The sequence below is a fragment of the Melospiza melodia genome, chromosome 30, assembly GCF_035770615.1.
Source record: "Melospiza melodia melodia isolate bMelMel2 chromosome 30, bMelMel2.pri, whole genome shotgun sequence".
Taxonomy (NCBI): Eukaryota; Metazoa; Chordata; class Aves; order Passeriformes; family Passerellidae; genus Melospiza; species Melospiza melodia.
The window spans coordinates 6,075,215-6,099,220 of NC_086223.1; the positions used below are offsets into that span (position 1 = coordinate 6,075,215).

A 24,006-nucleotide genomic window follows, 5' to 3' on the forward strand; every position below is an offset into this window, starting at 1 on the left:
TGGGGGCTCGAGAGAGTGGAAAAACCCTGTTTTGACTGAATTTGGTTGCTATTACTCTGTGTTCGTTTAAATCAGCTAATAGCCATACTTTTTGAATTCATAATGTCTATAGGGGTGAAGGTTTGCATGCATTTCTGGTCTCTAGGGTTTTTTGAGATTTTAATGCCTCTATGATCCCTAGGTTTATTTTCTTATCCAGAAATAGCTTTAGTATTGTCCCTAATACATAGTTTTTACATCAGAGGGGGGGAATAGCTATCCTGCTGGGCTTAGTGGCAATGATGTGCAAGAAGTTTATAAACATGCTAGGGTCTGCTCCAGGTATGAATGGTTCATGGCTGTGGTTATGCATCCAGTTTGTTGGAGGAGGAGCAGGAGGGAATGAGGTTTTTCAGCCCCTGCTTTCCTTCTTCTCCTATGAATTGGTTGCATCACTAGTGAAGGAAGTTCAGTTTCCCCTCAGTGTTAAAGAAACCATCTTTCTGGTATTCAATCTGGTAACCTTCCTCTATACAGCCTGCTGCTTCTCTAGAATGAGGGCTGAGATTTCTAGATGGGCTGATGAGACCCCTGACTCAGGAGTAAACCCTGGTGTGGAAAATCCTAAGTGGTGTGGGAAATGGGAGAATATGGGCCAAATCCTGAAGGAATTCTCTGATCCTATAGTCCGGGATTTTCCCCATGAACAAATTCAGAACCCAGCTGAGGTGGGGAAATATCTGAAAGAGAAGTACCAGGATGAGCCTAAGGAGAGGAAGGTCATTGCAGTGAGCTGGGCCCTGGCATACGCTTATCGCACACTGCTAGATCCTGTCGGGCAGCAGACAGAGGCAGGGGGGCAGGGAGATAAATCAGCACTATCCCGGTGACTCAGGCTGCAGCTAACACCCCAGGCTCAAAGCCAGCATCTAAACTCATGGCTGTTGCTACCAGCACTAGAAGTGGGAAATGCACGGACAAGACCCATCGACCAGTGGATGATGATGATGATGATGATGAAGGAGAAGGAACCTCAATGCCTCCTGACATAAAATCAGGAGTCAAAGCAGCAGGTGCAAGATCAGATGCAAATATTGAGTCCTTTTCCCTGAAGGTCCTTCGTGGCCTATGGAAGGATTACACTCGAAGGTCTGATGAATCCATAATTAGTTGGCTGGTTGTCCTGGTTTAGGACAAATTAGGGGAAATCTCCAAAAGGGAGCCCCCCAAAACAAAACAAACCTCCAACCACCCCTCCCCCAACACCGGGTTCGGGAAGGAATTTCTCGGAGGAGCAAAGTGGAAAACAAAACCTATTTATTTACAAGTAACAAAAGAACACTCCCCAACACAAGAAAAGGAAAGAAACAGACTGTGTTGTGAGGGCGCCAAGCTTCTCTTGCAAGCTCCAGGTGTCCTGGACGTCTCAGGTCAGGTCCGGAACCGGTCCAGTATCTTCAGGGGAGGGTAAGAAAGAGGGAACAAAAGAAAAGGAAAAAAAAAAACAGCGCAAAAAGCAGAAAGCAAGCAAGCAAAGCGGCTAGCCAAGCCAAGCAGCAAAAGGCCAAAAGCAAAAAAAGTCTGGTCAAACACTCCCCCCCTCTCTTCCCCGCCCCGCCGCAGCAAGACGGCCGGGGGGGGGGAGAGAGAAAAGGCACAGCTGCCAGACACAACACACGATATTGGGATAAAGGCTGTCAAACCACGACACTGGTCCGTCTCTGGGATGCTGCAGACGAGGCTACAATTCTGGACGGCACTGAAGCCAGGCATTTGGGATCCCTGTCACAGGATCCTGTCATAGACCAAGGAGGGGGGCTAACTCTCACAGCCTCTGGGAACGGGTCCTGAGAAGTGTAGCAGAAAGATACCTGTGTGCTGACGATCTCTATATGCAGCAAACTCAGTGGAAGACAATAGAGCAAGGGATCCAACGCCTGAGAGAAATGACAGCGGCAGAGATTATCTTCTCAGATGATGTAACAACTAGGAACCCAGACTTAGTACCATGCATGTCTGTGATGTGGCGAAAACTTGTATGACTTGGGCCACATGAATATGCTTCTGCCTTAGCCATCATGAAGAGGGATGAGAGGGATGAGACTGTGCTTGACATGGCAAGGAAGCTCTGAGCATATGCAGATGCCGTACGTGGCCCGACACATGCCAGAATCGCAGCGGTAGAAACACGTCTGCAGAACTTAGAGGATAAGATAGAGGAGAACCATAAGAAGCTTAGAGAGGAGATTAAAGAAGACCGTCTCCAAATTTCAGCAGTACAGATCTGAGGTTCTGGTATCCAAGGCAGACGTTTCCCAGATGGTGAGAGAAGGTACACCCCATGAGCTGAGCTGTAGTTTTACCTGCGTGATTGTGGGGAAAACATGAGAAGGTGGGATAGGAAACCTACTGCTGTTCTGGCACGACGGGTGTGTGAACTAAAGGAAGCCACCAGAAGGAAAGCAGCTCCACTTGCCGAATGGCCAGGTATGATGATGATGACATGTCTGATCCCTTCGAAGGAACATCCAAAACATATGCCCAGGGAAAGAGAGATAACCAGGCTTAGAGGGGCCCTGCCTCTAGCCAGGTAAAGGCCAGGGAAAATCGTGTTTTCTGGTCTGTGTGGATTCGTTGGCCTGGCACATCGGAGCCACAAGAGTACAAAGCTTTGGTCGATACTGGTGCGCAATGCACATTAATCCCATCAAGACGTGGGGACAGAGTCTGTTTCTACTGCTGGTGTGACGGGGGATCCCAGGATTTCACTTTGGTGGAAGCTGATGTGAGCCTAATGGGAAATGAGTGGAAGAAGCATCCTATTGTGACTGGCCCAGAGGCCCCATGTATTTTGGGCATAGACTACCTTCGAAGTGGGTATTTCAAAGACCTAAAAGGACTCAGATGGGCATTTGGAATAGCTGCTGTAGAGACAGAGGGCATCCAGCAATTGAACACCTTGCCTGGGTTGTCTGAGAATCCATCTGCAGTAGGATGCCTGACAGGAGAAGAGCAACAAGTGCCAACTTCCATAGTGCATCGACAACAGTATAGGACCACTTGAGATGCTGTGATCCCCATTCATAAGATGATCCGAGAGCTGGAGAGCCAAGGGGTGGTCAGCAAGACCCACTCACCCTTCAACAGCCCCATTTGGCCTCTGCGTAAATCTGAAGGAGAATGGAGATTGACTGTGGACTACCGTGCATTGAATGAAGTGACTCCACCACTGAGTGCTGCCGTGCCAGACATATTAGAGCTCCAGTATGAGCTTGAGTCCAAGGCAGCAAAGTGGTATGCCACTATAGACATTGCCAATGCGTTTTTCTCCATGCCTCTGGCAGCAGAATGCAGGCTTCAGTTTGTCTTCACATGGAGGGGAGTGCAGTACACCTGGAACCGACTGCCCCAGGGGTGGAAGCACAGCCCCACCATCTGCCATGGACTGATCCAGGCTGCACTAGAAAGGGGTGAGGCTCCAGAACATCTGCAGTATATTGATGACCTCATTGTGTGGGGGAACACAGCTGTGGAAATGTTTGAGAAAGGGAAGGAAATCATCCAGATCCTCCTGGGAGCTGGTTTCACCATTAAAAAGAGCAAAGTAAAGGGACCAGCTCGTGAGATTCAATTCCTGGGAGTGAAGTGGCAAGATGGATGGCGTCAGATTCCTACAGATGTCATCAACAAGATCTCAGCAATGTCTCCACCCAGCAATAAGAAAGAGACACAAGCTTTCCTGGGTGCAATAGGTTTTTGGAGGATGCATATTCCTGAGTACAGTCAGATTGTGAGCCCTCTTTACCTGGTCACCTGCAAGAAGAACAATTTCCAGTGGGGCCCTGAGCAGCAACAAGCCTTTGTCCAGATCAAGCAGGAGATTGCCCATGCAGTAGCCCTTGGCCCGGTCAGGAAAGGACCAGAGGTAAGGAACATGCTCTACTCTGCAGTCGGGAAGCATGGCTTTTCCTGCAGCCTTTGGCAGAAGGTGCCTGGGGAGACTCGAGGCCGACCACTGGGATTTTGGAGTCAAAGCTACAGAGGGTCTGAAGCCAACTACACTCCAAGAGAGAAGGAAATCTTGGCTGCCTATGAAGGAGTCCAGGCTGCCTTGGAGGTAATAGGCACTGAAGCACAACTCCTCCTGGCACCCCGACTACCAGCGCTGGGGTGGATGTTCAAAGGCAAGGTTCCTTCCATTCACCATGCCACCAGTGCTACATGGAGCAAGTGGATTGCTCTCATCACTCAGCGCACCCGTATATGTAAACTGAATTGCCCTGGGATTTTGGAGGTAATTACAAATTGGCCCGAAGGTGAGAATTTTGGTGTCACAGATGAAGAGGAACAAGAACCAGTGACACGTGCTGAAGAGGCTCCTCCCTATAACCAACTGCCACCAGAGGAAACACGCTACGCTCTTTTCACTGACGGCTCCTGTCGCATCGTAGGGATGAACCGGAAGTGGAAAGCAGCCGTATGGAGCCCCACACGACAAGCTGCACAAGCTACCGAAGGAGAAGGTGGATCAAGCCAACTTGCTGAACTCAAAGCTGTTCAACTGGTCCTAGACATTGCTGAGAGAGAGAAGTGGCCAAAGCTCTACCTGTACACTGATTCATGGATGGTAGCCATCTGTGGGGATGGCTGGAGAGGTGGGAAAAGGCTAACTGGCAATGTAGAGGGAAACCAATTTGGGCTGCTGATGAGTGGAAAGACATTGCTACCAGGGTAGGGAGGCTACCTGTGAAAGTCCGCCATGTAGATGCCCATGTACCCAAGAGTAGAGCCAATGAGGAGCACCAAAACAATGAGCAGGTAGACCAAGCTGCAAAGATAGGGGTGTCCAAAATAAACCTAGATTGGGAACATAAAGGAGAGTTATTCCTAGCTTGATGGGCCCATGATGCCTCAGGCCACCAGGGCAGAGATGCCACCTATAAGTGGGCATGAGACCGAGGGGTGGATTTAACCATGGACAGTATTTCTCAGGTTATCCATGACTGTGAGACGTGTGCTGCCATCAAGCAGGCCAAGCGAGTGAAGCCCCTGTGGTACAGTGGGCGGTGGTCCAAGTACAAGTATGGGGAGGCCTGGCAGATTGACTCCATCACACTGCCCCAGACACGCCAGGGCAAGCGCTACGTGCTGACCATGGTGGAAGCCACCACTGGATGGTTGGAAACCTACCCTGTGTCTCATGCTACAGCCCGGAACACCATCCTGGGCCTTGAAAAGCAAGTTCTGTGGAGACATGGCACCCCTGAGAGGATCGAGTCAGACAACGGGACTCATTTCAAGAACAGCCTTATCAACACCTGGGCTAGGGAACATGGCATTGAGTGGGTGTACCATATCCCCTACCATGCACCAGCTGCAGGAAAAGTGGAGAGGTACAATGGACTACTAAAAACTCAGTTGAAAGCTTTGGGTGGGGGATCTTTCAAGAATTGGGAGCAGCATTTAGCAAAGGCCACCTGGTTAGTTAACACCCGAGGTTCCACCAACCAAGCAGGTCCTGCCCAGTCTGAGTCCCTGAATGTAATAGAAGGAGACAAAGTCCCAGTGGTACATATCAGAGGTTTGTTAGGGAAGACTGTGTGGATCAATTCTGCCTCGAGTACAGACAAACCCATTCGTGGGGTTGTCTTTGCTTAGGGACCAGGTTGCACGTGGTGGATAATGCAAAGAGATGGAACAACACGATGTGTACCTCAGGGAGATCTGATTGTGGGGTAAGAATGATGTGCAATATCACTGTTCATTGGATATTACTGCCATTGTCTGTACATTAAAGCATACAGACGAGATAGAAGGAAATGTGTAAGTGTTGAAGGTCTGAGCAAGTGGAAGATGGAGAAGGAAATGTGTAAGTGTCAAAGGTCTGAGCAAGTGATAGATGGAGCTTTAAGTGACTAAAGTGAAAAGGGGGAATCCTGCAGCTCGGTAATATAGGGTCTGGATTCAGTAGTCCAGTGTGGGGATGTGATGAAGGCATGATGGGTATTGATGGGTATTGCTTGTAAATTTTGGGGGAACAGATGGAAATTTTGTATGAATAATGCATGATGTGTGGTAGTATGTTGATGATACGGAGATAAGGGGTGGAATGTCCTGGGTTGACGTTATGATGCTTGTATCCCCATTCATCTGTTCTGTGCCTTTAAGACTGACTCTGAAGAGTGGAAGTTTTGTTTGGGTTTCTCTTATCAGGGACACAGAGACAGGCAGCACATACGGCTGCTTTCGCTTTTTGCTTTTGGCTTTTCTGCTTTTGCTTGCTTGCTTGCTGTCTCTCTGCTCTCGCTTTTGCTTCTGCTTATTAGCTAGTTCTAGCTAAACAGTCCAAATTCCTTGCTGGACTGTTTCTCCTCTCCTGTTTCTGTGACCATCTCGAACCTGCTCCGGACTGGGACTGGGAACACCGAGGGTTTGCACCGTTTGGCTGCAGCAGGTGCCCCAGCGCCGGAGGGACTGAGAACAGAGCAACCACCCCCGAAAGAGACTTTCTGATTTTGCCATCTTTCTCAGAGCGGTGTCATCGGGTATTGTTCATTTTGTGTGCTGGGGGGTGCTGTGCCAGTCAAATAAACAGGTTCTTTCCACCTCTCTCTGAGGAATTCTTCCCGAACCGGTTGCAGGGAGGGGCCGTGTGGGTTTGCTTTCTGGAGGGGCCCTCCTTTGCAGATTCTTTAACAAATTTGCCCTAAACCAGGACAATAAGTTAAACAGATACATGCCAATAGATCTCTACGTATAAATAGGTATTCTATAGAGTAAGTGCACATAGTCGGAATAGATGAGTATATATAAATTATATATGTATTTATAATTTTTCTATATTTTATATATAGTATATTCTAATATTTTTGTATCTTATTTATATTACATTTATTTATATGTTTATATGTATATAAAATAATTATCAGAATATATAAAAATGTTTTGGGGAAAGGTTTTGGTTTCTGGCTACATAAATCCAGGTAGATTTGGCTTTCCCAGAAGACCCAAACTGTGAAGTTTCTTTCAGATACTGCCTGAGATTTATGCAGCCAGAAACCAAAAGCCCTCACATTGTCAGGGAGAAAAAGAAAAGCAAAAATCACTGGAACAGGATTCAATAAAGGTTCAAACACACAGTTTTTCTTGCACAAAACTCATCTGAACTGGCTGCGATACCACATTGGGGGTTCCCTGGATTCTCTGGGTTATTATTAAGTCTTGCCAAATGTTTTTGATTAGGTTAAACTGCAGTGAATTTGTAACAAAAAACCTGAAACCATGAAGCACAATAAGCTGTGCTGCAAAACCTGCTGGACTTCGTGAGTCCCTGCCTGTACCTGTTCATGTGTTCGACACTTGCTGTGGTGTCCGAGCTGTGCTTCCTGTCAGAGTGGAGGGGATGGCAGATCCAAAGAGATGAACACCATGGAGGCATTTGGAAGCAGGTGGAGAGTACCAAGGCAGAACAGCTTAGTGGTTCCAGGTAGAAAATAAAGCCCTCATAGCTAAAGATGTCTGATCACAAAAATCTTCCTTTTTTTTCCCCTATGACAGCAGCTGTCTTCAATCATTCCTGCTGTTTGCAGAGAGTAAGAAATCACCCTGGGGATTTGCTTCTGGGAACAGCGATCCATTTCCTAATGGGAGTCAACTGAGTGTCTGTGAGAAATGATTATGCTGCAGATGGAGTGACAGGATGTAGTGTCTGTAGTGAATATTTTCAGGTGAGTCTCCTGATGTGCCTGTTCTAACACTGTGCTGGCACCAAGTGACCTCATTCTGATGTGAACTGTCTTAAAATGTTTGCTGGAAATACAATAAAATGCATGTGGGAAGCTTTGTGTTCTTCTTTTCATACAGGTTTTTATGCACTCGGAAACATATTTTGGGGTCTAGCCATGAATTCAGTGAATTGTCTCAGAGACCTTTTTGTTGACTTAGAAGTAACTTTTAAACCTCAGATCCACAGGGTTTGTAGTATTTTACAGTATCAGAGTAAGACCCAATGCTTTACCTTACTCAGTAACGCAGCTGCCACAAGGGCTGACATGTAATGTGTTTTCCTCTCTCGGAGGAGGCTTTACCATGTAGGTTCTACTGAGGTTGTGAGTTGCAATCCAGAGCATATTCAGACTCTTAGTGCTTGGGGCTGTGGTTTCTGGTGTGCAGAACACACTCCAATGTGTCTAACTTGGGTTTGGATGTACATTTCCAGAATTACTCAGACTGGGTAAAGGCCAAAAGGGTGGTGGGAAGGACATACTCCCAGGACTGGACACCCTCAAGGCAAGGGATGATTTTTCAATACTTCTTGTCTTTTGTTTCCCAGCCCAGGGATAACTTGGTGTTCCCTGAATTGGATGTGTACTTAGGGTGCCTGAAGGATCATCTTAGGCATAGCACTGGAAAAGTCAAGAATAATCAAAAGATAAGAGCACCAAGTGGGAAGAAGCTGGAAGGACAATTTTTAGATTTGACCTTGGGTTCCAGTTCTCATGGTGGGTCTGTGGTGTCAAAGTACACCTGTACTCTGTGGTGCTGGGGTACCCGTTTGTTCATGTTTTGAGCTTGGAAGACACACTGGACATGAAATTCCAGGGAAGCTGCACTTGCAGTAGTGGCTGGAGCAAGAAGAAGTGGAAGCTGTTTGCTATCTGCTTGTTCTCCACCTTCAGCTCTGTTTCCTGGGTCCCAGGTAATCACACATCACCTTTCCCAAGCTTTTTCCAAGGTCTTTGCTGAAGTGTTTCTAAATATGGCAGTGAGATTTTCCATAGCTGGAATTCATTTCTGTTTCAGGAATTGTCTCATTGTACAGTCTGTGGTGTAACAGTTTCCATGCAAGGATAATTGCAGTGGAAGAAGGCAGTTGAAGCCAAGAGCCTGGACTAGGATGCCCCAGGCCCCTGCCAAGCGCAGGTTACAAAACAGCAGAAAAAAGTCAACAAAAACAAAACATGTCAACAGACTGGGAGTAGCACAGAAGATACACAAAAGATAACGACCAGTAATGACCATTAATGATCATCAACTCCAAACATCACCCCTGGCGATGGAGTTGGAGACACTTGGTCTGGAAAAGACTGATAAGAACACCAAGGAATGAGCAACAAATTAGCATCGGTGGGAAGACATCCGTAACCAGTAAGAAACCAAATACTAAGACCTGCGTAACTTGGGAACAATGAACATTGAACGAATTAATTTCTATGCGTTTTGACTGTATAAAGTCTAGGAAAACAATCTAGTAAAATTCATATGTCATGGAATTATTTTCTCTACACACCTGGGCAATGTGTGGCTGAAATGATTTCTGTTGCACATCCTGGCCAGAACAACATCCTGGCCAGAATAAAGTGTGAAAAATGCATGTCTTTTATGAATGGCTTTTCGCAAATATTAAAATGAATATTATATGTGTTGTGTCAGAAAGTAATGCTGTATTAATTCTCTTTAGTACAGTGTTAAATATAGTTTTAGGTTATAAAAAATGTTAAAATAGAAATGATGATATGTAGGATACTTTTTTTAAAGAAAGGACTCGCAGCGAGATAGCAGCCACATGACACCTGAATCTTGCAGAGAAAAAGAATTTATTGCCCTCTTATCAGAGGAAATAAACTTCTTCCCGCTTCGAAGGCGCTGTTAGGACTCGGAGGAAGAAGTTGACGGTGGCCAGACAGAATCCTGTATTTGAATGGAATTTATGCATCATGTATGAACTGTATGACTATGCAACAAGCTATTGCTTTTAAGGGTTAATCCTCTGTTAACGGGTGTCCTTTTTCAGGCTTGTGCTGTCCAGAAAAAGGTACCCGGACGTCTGTAACTCTTTGTATTTATTGTCTCATATTCTCCTAATTCAAATTGTCCAAATTATTATTACTCTAACTGTGTTACTATTTTTTTATTGCTATTAAACTTCTAAAATTTTAAAAACAAGTGATTAGCATTTTTCACAGAACCAATCTCTGGTGGCTCTAAAGGTGGATGTCCACCCTGGAGCCCACTGGCATTGGCACTGGCGGACATGACAGATTGTTCTGGCACCTTCTCAAGGCTGGCCCAATTAGAAATGGTCATTACAACTCTGTGGTAACAGATTTAAGAAGAAACAGCAATCAAGTTGTGACACAGTTTTAATTTGGACTAGAGAAAAGCAGGAGCGAGAACATGTGAGGAGAACCACCTGCAGGCTCCATGGGCAGTGCAGACTGAGGCTGAGGAGATGCTCCAGGCTCCAGAGCCGAGATTCCTCTGCAGGCAGTGGGGAGACCATGGTGGGGCAGCAGTGCTGCTGCAGCCCGCAGGGATGCACGGGGAAGCAGAGATTCCCCTGCATGCTGTGGAGGGGCCCTGCACCAGAGCAGCTGGATGCCTGTAGGAGGCTCTGATCCTGTGGGAGACCTGTGGAGAGAGGGGCCCTGCTCCCAGGCTGGAGCAGCCTGTCCTTTCAGGACTGCACCTGTGGGAGAGTGACCCATGCGGCAGCAGCTCTGGGAGGAACGTTGCCTGTGGGACGGACTGATGCTGCAGAAGTTTGCAGTGAGCTGCTGTTGGTGGGATGGAGCCACATTGGAGAAGTTCCTGGAGAACTGTCTCCCATGGGAGGAACCCTGTGGTGCAGCAGGGTGATAGATCTGCTCTCTGAGAGCAGGGGAATTACTCCCATTCCCTGTCTCCTTGTGCTGCTGGTGTAGGCAATAGTGCTGGGAAGGAGGGAGGGGTGAGGGGAAGGTGTTTTTAAGGGCTTTTTTTACTTCTCCTTATCCTGCTCTGATTGTGCTAGTAATAAATTCATTTAATATTATTAAGTCAAGCCTGTTTTTCACTCGATGGTATTTGATGAGTGTTTTCTCCTGGTCCTTAACTCATGAACCTTCGTTAAATTTTCTCCCCTCTGTCCAGCTGCAGAGAGGAGTGAGTGAGCAGCTTTGGGAGTGACTGGCATCTGGCTGGGGTCAACCCACAACAATCTCAAACTGAATTTGGCCAATTCCATAAAGGAGAACAGAAACTGCTTTTACAGGAGGAACAAGGACAAACTTTATTTTTACTGAATACAGGGGGAAACATTGCCACAAGGGATGAGGAAAACCCTGAGATGCCTCCTATGGGTGTCCAGAGCTTGTGCTTGCCTGCAGCACCCTCCGGCCTTCCCTCAGCAGGGGCAGCAAGAAAATAACAGCCAAGGAAAAAGCATCCAAGGAAACAACCACAACCAATGAAACAGCATCCAAGGAGAGCCTCAGCTAAAATGGGTAGTGAAGAATTGCTGGCATCCCATTAACTTCTTGAAAGTCTTCCACCTTAGTTCTTCACACTATGTCTCTTGCTGGGATGCCTATCTCTGCGATGCATAGGAATCCCTGAGGCGTTGAACCCATGGCAATTCAGACTTCCTGAACAGAGAAAAGCACGGGGAACAGCTTGGGGAAGCATCTGGAACGGACTGGGAACAGAGGCAAGTCACAAGGGAGCTGTCGGCCCTTTTCTGTTCTACATGCTGTGCCTCCTTGTTATACTTCCTCCCACTCTGTGGCAGTTTTACACAGAACCTGAAAAAATCAGGAAGGGAAAATAGGGTTGAAGAGACAAGGCAGCTTGTGATGGAGGCTGTGGGCAACAGGGCTGCCTGTGCTCTGCCCTGTGTGGGCAGCAGCCGCTGGAGGAGTTGGGAAGGGGCATTTCCAATGCTGCAAAGCAATGGAGTGAGCGAGGTGAATGGGGACAAAAAGGCTTCTGGCCATCCCATGCCCAGAGCTCCCAGCTCCCGCTCCGTGAGCAGGGAGGTCTGGCCAGGGAGGGCTGCAGCAGGTGCCAGCACCTCTCCCTGCTCGGGGCTGTGCCAGCCGAGCCCAAGGAAGATGGGGAGCCCCAGCAGGGATGGCAATGGCTGGCAATGCAGTGGGAACACAGAGGCATTGCTGGTGCTCACAGAAACTCAGGAGCACACCGGGGCCCAGGACATCCATCCCAGCGCTGGCATGGCAAGGGCTGGTTGGGCTGGGAGCCCCCGGCCGTGCCCAGCGCTGCCGCTCAGGAGCCGCTCGCCCGGGGCTGCCCCAAACGCGACGTGTTGGAAACACAGCTGGGAGAGTGCTGGGCAGCGGCTCCTGCGCGGCTGCGGGGCCCCAGGAGGAGCTGCTCTGCACGGGAAAGACTCTTGGTGGCACAGCAGTGGCAGGGGCAGGGAGCAGTTACCTTCTCAGACACAAATTCCCGGTGTCGCGGAGTTTGGACTCAAGTTCACAACGTTGAGAGCACTTCTAGGGAAGGAAAATCGGAGATTTGCAACATCAGTTTTCCTGTAATATTCTGCCAAACAGGAGAGGGCAAAAGCTCTCATTGCTGTGTGGCTGAAGGCAGGAGAGCAAAGCAAAGCTGGGGAGAGCTGGGACAGGAGGCAGGACAAGCTTCCCTCAGGCAGGCTGGACCCTGCTGAGCTGGCTGCTGTGGATGCTGCCACAAGCTCCAGGCTTGGAACAACATCTCCTGTGGTAGCCAGCACATGCAGGGCCATCTGCAGTGGCACACGGGGCTTGTCACCTGGGCACTCCAGCTACAAGACAGACACCTCTGTGTCAAACAAGAAATTGGCTTACGTGGAAGATGCACTTAAGGATCAGAAAGATGAAGATGAAGAAAAGCAGCAAAACTGCAAACATGATCGCGTACACCACAAATTCTAGTTTGCGCTGTGAGAAAAGGAAGATCACGGGGGTATGAGGATTGATCCTCCCATTCTCCTTTGCCCAGAAGGACATGTGCAGCAGTGCCCAGCAGCTCTCCTACCTTCCGTGTGTGTCCCTTGCCATTCCCCGAGTTCATATGAATGATCATGTTCTCTTGCAGACAACACCGGGCCATGGGATCATAGGCTCCCTGGTTCTCTTGCCTCTCAGTGAGCAGCTTTAGAAGCAGCCTGGTCTTCATGACCATCCTGGCACAGGCATGCTTGAGCTGGGGCAGGCTGCAGTCCCTGTTCAGGGCTCGCTCCACGTGGGCTGTGAATGCTCCCAGGCCTTTGTGTGCCTCCTGCAGCGGCCGGTGATGATCAACGTTGGTTTCCCGTCCTTTTGGAACTGGCGCAAGGTCTGAACTTTGGGGCCTCACAGGTTTGTTGAGGAACATGGAGTCTTCCTCCTGTGTGGTGCCAGTCATCATCAGGAGGTGCCTGCCTATAGAGGAATGCTTCTCTTCAGCTGTGGCTCTTCCTCTCCTGCTCGCAGCGGGGCAGCTCCCAGTCAACAGGTCAGAGAGAAAATCCAGATTCTTGTTTAGATCCTGGTCAGATCTGGACCTTCGCTCCACTTTCACAGGTTGCGAAACCGGGTAGAAAAGATTATTATATCCAACCCCCGACTGGCTGTCCTTCTTCTTGTGCCATTTGTGTCTCTTGATGTAGTACTTGCTGGCAGCTGGACCTTCCTCCTCATCTCTGTGTTGTGCAGACACGAAGGTATTGTCACCACGTTTTAATCCACCAGCTACCGCTGAATGCTTTGATCCTCGCTGGTATAAATGTGACTCCATCTTCTCTTGATGCCAGCTTGAGGATGTCTTTTTCACCACATTGCTTTTGGCAGTCTTGATGCTTTCAGCCTTGTGCAGCTTCTTATTGACCTTGGCCCTCAGGTTATGAGCCCTTGTTTTGCCTTTATGCCACAAGAGATGCTGAGGGGGATGTGAATTTGTTCTGGAAGCACCCGGGCTGCTGACAGCACCCTCAGTGCTCAGGGTCAGGGCAACAACAAGCGTTACACTTTCACCATCTCCCACTGAAGGCTCCTTGGGCTTGAGGCTCAACACTGGGATGGTGTTCAGCTCTCTGCCTTGTTCCATGTCCATATCCATTATTTCTCCTTGAGTCTGTAGAAGAGTTGTGTGAGCTGGAGAACAGCAAGAGAGCAGATCAGCAGCTGGGCACAAACACAGGCTCAGAGGTTACCCCAAGCAGCAGGAGCTCATCTCAAGGTCAGGGAGCACAAGAGCAGAGTGGAGGATGTGTTTTGGTGAGGAGAAGAACCCTTCAGTCCCTTGGGGCAGAGCAGAGAGCTGGCTTTTTCCTAGTGTCTCCTGGGGCTCTGTTTGGATGGGACTGAAACATCGAGGGGAATGGGATTGCTGTCAGAGAGGTTCCCACAGCTCCAGGTGAGCAGGCTTGGCTTGCTCTGCAGGAATCAGTGAAAAGGCAGAGAACCCAGAGGAAAGATCAGCACTGCAAGGGGGGCACACACTGGCAGGGGAGGAATAATGCCCAAGGGACTCCTTTGCTTCAGGGCCATTGCCAAGAGCGGCAGCTGAAGCTGTCGCAGCATGAAAAACTTCCTCAAGGGCACCAGAGCTGTGGGACTGTGCTGTGGGAAACCTGGGGCTGAGGCAGTGAGAGAAGCGAGCTCCCTGGGGCCCTTGCAAACCTGGCTGTCTCTGTTTGCAGAAGGGCAGCCTGGCCCTGCTGTGCACAGCATGTGCTGTGCCCTGTGCCCAGCTAGAGCAGGACGGGGCTTTGCTGCCCCTGCACAGGCCAACCGGGGCATGATGGTGCTTGGTGTTCACCCTGCAGAGCACATCAGGGGCCCTGCCCTTTGCCCTGCAGTGGGCACTGGGGTGGCACAGAAACCAGGCTGTTAGGGCAATTTGGGGCCTTTATGGGCAGGCCTTGCCTTCCAGCACCAGGGAAGGGCACGGGGCATTCCTGCTTTCCTTGCCTGGGGCCATGGTGTGGGCAGGAAATGGGTAGGTTTGGTGGGCCCAGTGCGCTGTTCCTTCTCCAGACAGTATGTGACACACAAGACATGTACAATCACCAGGAACTTTCCATCCCAAGGTGTTGTGTCCAAGGCCTGTACTGCAAGGGCAGATCAGCACGCCCAAGCACGGGGCAGTGCTGCAGCATCTGCCCTGGCTCAGGAGAAGGGGCAGATTGGAGCTCCCCCAGCCCCTCCGCACACTCACCGCACTGCGGGGCGCTGGTGCTGCACAGCTTCTGGCACAGGAACTGGATGGTCCTGCAGGGGCTCTCGGGCAGGGGACGCTCCTGGCACAGGCAGCAGGCCGCCTCCCTGGCTGCTGCCAATGTCACAGTGGTCCTTCTTATGACACTCTAGCAATGCCCTTGCTACCGGGATGGTGCTTGGCATCAGAGCTCGCAGCAAACTGCAGTTCAGGCCATGCTGTCACCAAATGACTCTGTCTCAGAGCCATCAATCTGCAGCAGGATGGAATGGATGGGCTTGGAAGGGGCCTTAAAGCCTGTCCAGTTTCACCCCTCCATGGCAGGGACACCTTCCACTATCCCAGGCTGCTCCAAGCCCCATCCAACCTGGCCTTGGACACTTGCCAGGGATCCAGGAGCTGCCCCATCTGCTCTGGGCACCCTGTGCCAGGGCCTGCCCACCCTCCCAGGGAAGGATTTCTCCTGCACACGAGATCTAAGCCTGCCCTGTGTCACTGTGAAGCCATTCCCATCTGTATTGGGTTTGTGTGGCCTGCTTTTGGTACTGGATGTTGGTGGGGGGGACATCCAGCAGTGAAAGTTGTTGTGGGGGACTTGGGGCAGTTTCTGTGAGAAGGTGCCTGAACCTTCCCCCATGTCCAGCAGTGCCTTTATCAGTGTCCTCCATGCTGGACATCACTCTGGCTAAGGCTAAGGCTTTTTAAAATGGTTGTAACATACTAGAGTTAAGATATCTAAGAAGGCAAGGGTTATAACTTGTGTGGAACAAAAGACAGAGACAGGAGTGGGAAATGTGAGAGGAACTACTCTGCAGACACCAGGGTCAGTGGAGCAGGGACAGGATCTGCTCAAGGCACCAGAGCTGAGATTCCCCTGCAGCCCAGGGTGAAGGCCATGGTGAGGCTCCTGTTCCCCTGAAGCCTATGGAAATTCACAGGGACGCAGAGATCCACCTGTAGCCCCTGGAGGACCCATTTTGGAGCAGGGGGATGCATGTAGGAGGCTGTGGGAAGTCTGTGCTCAAACAGACTTGTCTTAGCTAAGAGAAACTGAATTGCTGGTAGTTCAATACTTCCTTGGTGCTTTGAAAGGAAGAAGGAAGAGGAACAGAGAGGGAATGCAGGTGTCTCCCACAGTGTGATTCAATGTGAAGGACTTGTGGGAAATTGAGAAGAATTTAAAGAAGATTGCCCTTGACCTCTTGTTCTGATGAAGAAACTGCTGAGACTTTACTTCAGTGTTCTTTCTTTGACTGTTGTTCTCATTTCCCTGGATATTTCTTCTCCTGTTATTTCCTTGCTGTTACTTGAGAGGGATGGTCCCAGAGAAGCAGGAAAAGTGAGGGAATGCTATCACTCCAGGATGGGTGCCTGTGCCTAGTGACTGTGGAGCACCCAAGAGCCAGCGCAAATATCCTTCTCTGCAGAGGCAACTCAGGCTCTAGACACCCAGAGGAGGCATCTCAGGGTTTTCCTCAGCCCTTATGGCAACGTTTCCCCTTGCATTCAGGATAAAGTTTGTTCTTGTTCCTCCTTGTGTTGCTGATGTCTTTGTAAAAGCACTTTCTGTTCTCCCACATGGAATTGGCCAAATTCAGTTCCAGCTGAGCCTTTGCTTTTCTACCTTTCTCCCTGCATGCCCCAACAACATCCTCGCCATCTTCCTGTGGTGCTGCCCTTCTTCCACAGCTGTAAATTCCGTGTTTTCCCTGAGTCCCAGGCAGAGCTCCCTGCTCAGCCACTCTGCTTCCCCACCAGCTCATCTTTGGGCACATGGGCACGGGCATCCTGCCTGTGGCTTCAAGGATTTCTCCCTGCACAATGTGCAGCCTCCCTGGACTCCTCTGCCCCTCAGCACAGCGTCCCCAGAGAGCCTCTCAAACAGCGTGGCTGGACTGACTCCCCGTAGGCTGCCCCTCCAGCCTGGATGGAGCTTGTCCACACCGTGATTGTCCCGGCCCCAGAGACCCAGAGCCTCCACCTGTTGTGTAGAGGGAGCTGGGAAGGTGAGATGGGCCAGGAGGGGATTCCCCTGCTGTACCCCCAGCAGGGACCTGTTTCCATTCCCCCTGCTTTTTGGGTCCCCTCCTTCTGCCTGCTGGTCACATCTTTAGTGATCCTCGCCTTCTTGGCAGGTGTCTGTCTGGGACATTTGTCCAATGGCTGCTTCAGAGTGGCTCCAGCAGTCCCTCTTCCTCTCCTAAACCCTGACACTCCTTATCTTTACACTTCCCTCTTCAGCTCTGCCACTGGGCTGAGCAGAGCATGCACCTGATCCTAGCTCACCCAGGTGTTATTTCTGCCAGCCCTAGTGCCAGTGCCTGGCTCCAGCACTCCCTGTAGAGTTTTCCCATTCCAACGAGGCCTTCCGGGATAGCTCATTGGATATCAAAGTAAGAGGCTTTGCTGTGGTGCTTCTAAAACATCCCAAGGCCCCTGAAGCTTTCCAGGGTCAACACTTTTGTGTTCCAAACATCTCCTGTGAGCACAAGAGCTCTGGGTGGTGGGTGGGAAGGGGACTGGACGTGTCCTCCTGCAGAGGCCATGGCACTGGTGTCCCCGTGGTGCAGAGGGGACAATGCACAAGCAGCATTGTCCCCTCTGCACCCCTGAGGTTTTTCCCTTTTCCTCCTTCCCTTTGCCCTCCCTCACACCCTCCTGCCTCCCAGTCTGATGGTTGCATTGTTGCAACTCCTGCTGAAGAGCTGCTGTCATTGAGCAGAATCGTCTTCTCCATGAGGTTTAATGCACATGCATGAAAGGCACTTTTGTCTAATATGGTGTAGAATAGGCTTAAAATAGTGTCAGGGTGTGTAAGACAGGAAACAGAGATAAGGGAGGAATTTCTCCATGGAAAGGGTAGTCAGGGCTTGGGAGGGGCTGCCCAAGGAGGTGATGGACTCCCCACGCCTGGAGGTGTCCAAGGAAAGGCTGGAGGTGGCACTGAGTGCTGTGGCCTGGCTGCCAAGGTGGGGATGGGGCCCAGGATGGACTGGCTGATGCCGGTGATGTTTTCCATCCTCAGTGACTCTGAGGCTCCGTGACTCCGTGCCCAGGACTGGAGGCCGCCCTGGCCCAAGCGCTGCCGCAGCCACCCCGGCCCGAGCTGTTGTCCCGCGTGTTTCCCCTCAGGCCGGGGCGGCCGCTGCCGGTGCCGCTGCCCGGAGCCGGAGCTGCCCGTGCGGCGGAGCGGCCGCGCTTCCCGGCCGGGCCAGGCCGGGCCGCCTCTCTGGCCGCTGCTTGCGGGGCCGTGCCGGCCTTGCCCGAGCTGCCCGCGACTCCCTTTGCACGGCGCTCGCTGTCGGGGGCGGCGCGCTCAGGCGGAGCTGCCGCCCCTCAGGCTCCCGGCGCTTCCCGCCATTGCCGCTGCGGCTCCCTCAGCCGTTGCCGGCGGCCAGGGCGACACTGCCCGCCTTTCGGCAAGCTTCCCGCGCCCTCCCAGAGCCAGGCGGCCTTTGGCCCTGCCTGCCTGCCGCCTGCCCACCAAAGGCGCTCTCACCACTCCGCACAAGTGGAGAGGAGAAAAAGGACAGCGAAAGGCTCATGAGTTTACAGAAAGGGAGGGAGAGATCCCTCCCCGGTCATGGTCACGGTCACGGACACAACAGAGGGAACTTGGGGATATTCATTACATTTATGAGCAATAAAATCAGCACAGGATAATGAGAAGCAAAAGAAATTTCAACAGCACCTGTAGTCCCAAAGCCATGCCAAAGCCAGGCCACATCAACGCAATACAGATGGGAATGGCTTCACAGTGACACAGGGCAGGCTTAGATCCCCTGTTCAGGAGAAATCCTTCCCTGGGAGGGTGGGCAGGCCCTGGCACAGGGTGCCCAGAGTAGCTGGGGCAGCCCCTGGATCCCTGGCAGTGTCCAAGGCCCAGGTTGGATGGGGCTTGGAGCAGCCTGGGAAGGTGTCCTTGCCATGGAGGGGTGAAACTGGATGAGCTTTAAGACCCCCTCCAAGCCAATCCATTCCATGGTTCTGCAGATGGATGGGTTTGAGACAGTAATTTGGTGACAGCATGGCCTGAACTGCGGTTTGCTGCGAGCTCTGATGCCAAGCACCATCCCGGTGACAAGAGCATTGCTAGAGTGTCATAAGAAGGACCATTGTGACATTGGCAGCAGCATTGTGACACAGGAGCTGCCACAGCTGCAGCTCAGGTCTGCGTCCCAGGTGACTGCAGCCAGTCCTGCCTCGCCATGGACCTGGCGATGTGTCTGGTGCGCGCTCTGCTCCTGCTGGCCCTGCTGCTGGCAGTGGTCCCCTCACCAGCAGTGGGCAAGGAGCTCTGTCCAGACTCCTGCCACTGGCCAGGCCGTGGGCGGCTGAACTGCGGCCACGCCGGCCTGGCCACCGTGCCCCCGGGCAGCCGCCGCCGAGCCCTGACCTTCCTGTGAGTGCCGCGGCCCCTCAGAGCCCTGCAGCTGCCCCTCCTCGGCTCCCTGGCTCTACAAACCCCACCTGGGACACCCGGGGCACTCCCTGGCCGGAGATAGGCGGGTTTGGGTGCCTGAGCTCAGCAAGAGCCAGGTGAAGCCAGGCTGGGCACGCTGCGCCTTCTCCAGGCAAAGCCCAATTCCCGCTCAGCGTCTGAAATGCAGGGAAATGGGCTTTCCTGAGGGGGGACCGGGTCTTTTGTTTCTTTGCAGAGATTTAACTGGCAACTCCATTGTGGATGTTGGAAAACGAACCTGGAAGCACTACCCATGGACTGAGACCTTGTAAGAGCTGAAGCCCCAAAACAGATAGCCTTCAAGAAATAATGAGTTAAAACATAGAATGTGAGGCATTTGAAGAAAGCATAGCATTTAGGAAACACATAGAGCAATAAATCGGCTAAAGCATGGAACACAATGACAGGAAAGAGAGATAGGCATAGGGGAACTGATGGGCTAAGCATGTTCAGAGCCAACAATGTCAAACTGACCCTAAGAGCTTTGCCAAGCCATGGGGACCAAGCCAAGTACACCGGGAATTGACCAAATTAGGAGAGGAGTTCAAAAGTTTAAGGAGGAAGACTCATCAGGAGACCCCAGCCCATGATGAAGGCAACCGGAACGACCACCAAGATGATCCTCAAAAGAGGTGTCCCCGCCCACGCTCCGCCTACACCACGCCCCATATGAATATTCATGCAAAGATATGATTATGTATATGATCTGATGTAATCCTATATCCAAAACTGTATAAAAGGCTTGTTTTTGTTACAGAAAACTTAGAAATCCATTTTGTGATTTCTCCGACGCGTCGCAATAAAATACCTCCTGCTTATTTGACTTAAGCTGAGTCTCTTAGGCAGTTATTCTCACCTTTTGGGGCAAAATTCGGCATCATTTCTGGCGACCCAGGTGGAACCAGACAGGAGATCCAGGCCTTAAGGGGTCCTCCCGAGCCGGGTCCGGGGCCGGGACCCTCTGGGCGCCCCTGACGAATTTTTGTCAGAAGAGACTCCCCCCCCAGACCAGCGCTTTTTGGTGGACGAAGGGTTCCCTGCATCTCCTGCTCCAATTAAGAGGTATTTTAATTGTTTATTGGTTTCGGGATAAAGCGCTTTGTTGGGAAACGGGGGTCAGACGTGACCGCCCGAAGGGAAAGCTGGGGGACGCCCCGGTAAAGAATCCCAGCTGGGTTAGAGTCCCTGTAATAGAAACGCAGGTTAAAGTCCTGCTGCTGGGTTAGAGTTCAGGTAATAGAAACGCAGGTTAAAGTCCTGCTGCTGGAAGGAGTATTTGTTTATCTTGGTATCTTTAGTTTGTTTTTATTGTGTGGGAAACTGTTTTAACATTGTGTTTAATGTTATAATACTGTGAATTAAGGGTCAAGAACTAAGATTGCTCTCTGAGAACGGGAGAGAGGTCTGTCAGCTGGTGGTCTTCATGTGTCTGTTCTATGTGTCTGTTGCAAAATCTTACAGGAAACGTCTTGTCACTCTCTATGTAATCTTTTAGAAGAGAATAAGTTGATAGACGTCCGGGAAGAAATTTGTCACCCCCTGCAATTGTTATACTGTCTACGGTGCCTTGCGATTGCATGAATCTGGCAAACCGGTCTGTAGGCGACCTCTCGTGACCCTACCTGGTAAAACAGTCTGTTCTGATATAGACCATAAGGTAGGAACTATTTCATAAAGGTGTGTGGGTATGGGTGAGAGTGAATGAGACGCAGCATCGCTGCGAAGCGAGAGGGAGTCCCACTCCGCATTTCCTGTTCTTCGCGAGAAGCCAGGTCGGAAACGGACAAAGCGATTGGAAATTGTGTGTATGAAGTGTTAAAATAAATTGGCATACAATACTTGCGAGAAAGAGACTGATCCGGTTAAACAGACACAGGGAATAGCAATGGGAGGTCAACAGAGTAAGGACATAAATACGAAAACCCCCTTAGGATGTATCTTAAAGCACTGGAAGGACCTGGGAGGGATTCCAGGGGGAAGCATAAGTAAAAAGACACTCCTTAAATATTGTACACAGTGGTGGCCATTGTACAAGTTAGATGACAATGAGAAATGGCTGCCGGAGGGAACAACTAATTATAACACTATTTTACAACTAATGCTCTTCCTCCGCCGGCTCAATAAATGGGATGAGGTAATGTACGCAGACATGTTCTTCACCTGAGTGGCAAAAAGAATGCGGAATTAATGTAGCCCCTCAGGATCCCCTAGTACTAGCCCTGGAAAGGGATAAGAAGGGTCCAAAGCCTAAGGAACGTTGCTGTGATGCATGTAGTAGAAATGAGAAAAAGCAGAAAGCAGATGCCAGAATTTTGGTGGCAGCAGTTCAAGAAATACAGGCAGCTTTGAATACAGAAAAATTTGCAGGGAAAGACAAACAGTGGATGTCAGGATCTATTTTTAGGAACACAAGACCTGTGCATTTTTCCCGCGGCAAGAAAAAACACTTTAAAAATTCTTGCCCCACTTTGAAGGGTGCGGGACCTACCTGTTTTTATTGTCATAAAAAGGGGCACCTGCAAAAAATTGCAGAAAGAAACAGCAAGATGAGAAAACTTCTCAGGAGAATCAGAGAGGGCAAGAGTTTGTTTAACGAAGAGGACCGAATTACACCCAGAGGAGCCCTTGATAATAAAGCTAAGAGTAGGTCCTCAGAGTGAAGAATTTGTATTTTTAGTAAATACAGGAGTTTCTCGGTCAACAGTGACAAAATTACCCCAGGGATGTGAGATAAGTTGTGAGCAAATTTCAGTAATCGGAATTACAGGAGAAGCTTTCCCTGTTCCTATAATAAAAGGAGTGAAAATTGAAACAAATGACAAATTTGGAGTAAATGATTTATTGTTGATACCAGAGGCTGAGAAGAATATGTTAGGCAGAGATCTAATAATAGCCCTAAATTTACAGATAAAACCCTGTGAAGGAAAACTTGAAATTCATTCTTTACCTGAAGAAGATAATCTAGAAATTAATGACACGGGTTGGCATTCAGGTGAAGTGGGAAAAAGTTTAGGGTGAAGGAGTCTGGTCCCCTTAGTCCCTCCTGGTCAGCGCAAGCCTGTGGATTTTAAAAAGGCAAGAAGGGACTATTTATACAGACTCCAAATATGTTTTTAGTGTAGTACATACTTTCAGAAAAATTTGGAAGGGGACTTATAAACACTCAAAGGAAGGGGTTAATATATGGGGGATTGATAATTTCGAAAAAAAGAAAGAAAAAAAAAAAAAAAGATATAGCGATAGTTCATATAAAGGAATACCAGAGGGGGAGGGATATTAGAGTCAGAGAAATAATTTGGCTGACGAAGAAGCAAAAAGAGAGACCTTAAGAAAGGGAGATAGACCTTACAAAGGAAAAAAAAAAAAAAAAAAAAAAAAAAAAAAAAAAAAAAAAAAAAGAAATTCAGCAGGAGACTCTTCCCCTTCCGCTAGTAGAATTGGCAGCTATAAGGAAATTAGGAGCAACATTTAAGGAGGAAAAGTGAGTTTTTCCTGATGATAGAATTATGATGCCAAAACCAGTGGCACATTAGATCTTAGATAACTTGTATAGACGGACCTACTGGGAAACAAGAGCCTTTTGTGATCACTTCTTAAAATTTTTTTTTGGGTGTATGAGGATATTTGAAATTAGAAAGCAAATTACCCAGGGGTGTCTCACCTGTTAAAAGGTAAATAAGAAGATGTTTAAAAGCCCTCCCTCTGGAGGATGCAAAACAGCCTAGCGGCTATTTCAAAAGATCCAGGTTGATTTTGTAGACTTGCTTAAAGTAGGTCAGTGGAAATATTTGTTAATTATAATAGATCAATTAACTCAGTGGGTTAAAGCATTTCCAGCGGCTTGGACTACGGTTCAAACAGTACTTTTTGATTTATACGGGAGCAACTTTTTCGGTTTTAAATCAGGAATTGGTACCTAAAAGTGATGAATTTGTACAAGTTGTGGGAGCAACAGGCCAACCAGAAAAGGCTTACTTTTTGAAACCCATTAAATACAAAATTGGGAAACAAATGGGAATTCATCAGTTCTTGTATTTACTAAATTCGCCAAAGCCCTTATTGGGAAGAGACCTATTGGAGAACTTGGGAGCCATAATAAAGTTCAACAAGGACAAATTGGAATTTCAAGTAAATGAGGAACAACTGATTACAGCTCTAAGCCTAACAATCAGTTGTGTGGAACCTTAACCTGAGAATCACAATTTCGAGCGAATCCTGAGCGAGACTTACCCATTAGTCTGGGCTACTGATATACCTGGGAAATCAAAACAAGCAGCACCGATTGTTGTTGAACTTAAAATTGGGGCAAGGCCGGTGGTAAGAAAACAATACCCTCTGAGGATAGAAGACAGGAAGGGGATTGAGCCCATAATCAAAATGTTTTTGGAACTGGGGTTATTGATAGAATGCAAATCGGATTTTAATACACCAATCCTGCCAGTAAAGAAACCTAATGGAGCTTATAGACTAGTTCAGGATCTGAGAGCAGTAAACGAAATAACCAAGACATTGCATCCGGTAGTTGCTAATCCATACACGCTTTTAACTAGACTGAAGGATAACTTGGCCTGGTTCACCATATTAGATTTGAAAGACGCATTCTT

General features: G+C 49.4%; 1 long non-coding RNA gene across 1 annotated transcript; it reads left to right on the top strand.

Moving 5' to 3' along the window:
- The first annotated feature begins 7,541 nt into the window (after window positions 1–7,541).
- LOC134431004 (uncharacterized) lies at window positions 7,542–9,889 on the top strand. Its single transcript, XR_010030924.1, has 3 exons — window positions 7,542–7,706; window positions 8,312–8,677; window positions 8,782–9,889. It is a non-coding gene; the product is annotated as an uncharacterized LOC134431004 (long non-coding RNA).
- The last annotated feature ends 14,117 nt before the right edge of the window (window positions 9,890–24,006 follow it).